Source organism: Triticum dicoccoides, chromosome 2B (assembly GCF_002162155.2).
Source record: "Triticum dicoccoides isolate Atlit2015 ecotype Zavitan chromosome 2B, WEW_v2.0, whole genome shotgun sequence".
Lineage (NCBI taxonomy): Eukaryota > Viridiplantae > Streptophyta > Magnoliopsida > Poales > Poaceae > Triticum > Triticum dicoccoides.
Window position 1 is genome coordinate 674720968 of NC_041383.1, and position 2143 is coordinate 674723110.

Genomic DNA, 2143 nt, shown 5'->3' on the forward strand with positions numbered 1-2143 from the left:
AAACTAAAAAGAAAATACTCATATCATACAAGACGCTCCAAGCAAAACACATATCATGTGGTAAATAAAAATATAGCTCCAAGTAAAGTTACCGATAGATGAGGACGAAAGAGGGGATGCCTTCCGGGGCATCACCAAGCTTAGGCTTTTGGTTGTCCTTTAATATCTTGGGGTGCCATGGGAATTCCCAAGCTTAGGCCTTTGCCACTCCTTATTCCATAGTCCATCAAATCTTTACCCAAAACTTGAAAACTTCACAACACAAAACTCAACAGGAAATCTCATAAGCTCCGTTAGTGCAAGAAAGAAAAACCACCACATAAGGTACTGTAATGAACTCATTATTTATTTATATTGGTGTTAAACCTACTGTATTCTAACTTCTCTATGGTTCATACCCCCCGATACTAGCCATAGATTCATCAAAATAAGCAAACAACACACGAAAAACAGAATCTGTCAAAAACAGAACAGTCTGTAGCAATCTGTAACTTTCGAATACTTATGGAACCTTAAAAATCCTGACAAAATATCAAGTCCTAGGCAATTTGTCTATTGATCTACAGCAAAAAGAATCAACGCAAAAGCACGTTTCTGTGATTTATTGAGTGTTTTCTCGTGAGCGCAAAGTTTCTGTTTTTCAGCAGAATCAAATTAACTTTCACCCAAGGTTATCCTATAGGTTCTACTTGGCACAAACACTAATTAAAACATAAAAAAACATCTAAACAGAAACTAGATTGATTATTTATTACTAAACATAAGCAAAAAGCAAGGAACAAAAATAAAATTGGGTTGCCTCCCAACAATCGCTATCGTTTAACACCCCTAGCTAGGCATAAAAGCGAGAATAGATGTAAGTATTGCCATCTTTGGCATTCAATTCATAAGTGGTCGCATAATAGATTCATAAGGTAATTTAATTTTATTTCTAGGAAAGTGTTCCATGCCTTTCCTCAATGGAAATTGGAATCTAATATTTCCTTCCTTCATATCAATAATTGCACCAATCGTTCTAAGGAAATGCCTACCAAGAATAATAGGACACAAAAGATTGCAATCAATATCAAGAACTAAAATCTACGGGCATATAATTCCTATTTGAAACAAAAAGAACATCATTAATCCTTCCCATAGGTTTCTTAATGGTGGAATCCGCAAGGTGCAAGTTTAAAGAGCAATCATCAAATTCATGGAAACCAAGCACATCACATAAAGTTTTCAGAATCGTGGAAACACTAGCACCCAAATCACACAAAGCATAGTATTCATGATCTTTAATTTTAATTTTTATTGTAGGTTCCCACTCATCATAAAGTTTTCTAGGTATAGAAACTTCCATATTAAGTTTTTCCTCATAAGATTGCATCAAAGCATCAATGATATGTTTAGTAAAAGCTTTATTTTGGCTATAAGCAAGAGGAGAATTCAACATGGATTGCAACAAGGAAATACAATCTATTAAAGAGCAATTATCATAATTAAATTCCTTGAAATCCAAAGTAGTGGGTTCATTACCATGTAAAGTTTTAATCTCTCCCATCCCACTTTTACCAATTTTATCATCAAGATCAAAATACTCCAAATCATCGGAACACTTTTTAACTAAAGTTGATTCACCTCCAGTACCATCATTATCAAGATTCATATTGCAAAATAAAGATTTAATAGTAGACATGTCAATAACTTTTAGATCTTCATCATTATTTTCATGAAAACTAGAAGAACATGTTCTTACAAAGCAGTCTTTCTTAGCACGCAACCTAGCGTTCTCTCTTGGCACTCATCAATGGAAATTCTCATAGCTTTGAGAGACTCATTGACATCATGCTTAGGAGGAATAGACCTAAGTTTCAAAGAATCAACATCAAGAGAAAGTTTATCAACGTTCCTAGCCAATTCATCAACTTTAAGCAATTTTTCTTCAAGCAAAGCATTGAAATTCTTTTGAGAATTCACAAATTCTTTAACGCTATTCTCAAAATCAGAGGGAATCTTAATAAGAGTTGTTGTAGGAATTACCATAATCATTAGAGGAATTACTAGGGAACGGCCTAGGATTAAAGTTTCCTCTATACGCATTGTTACCAAAATTATTCCTACCAACAAATTCACATCCATAGATTCATTATTATTCACAATC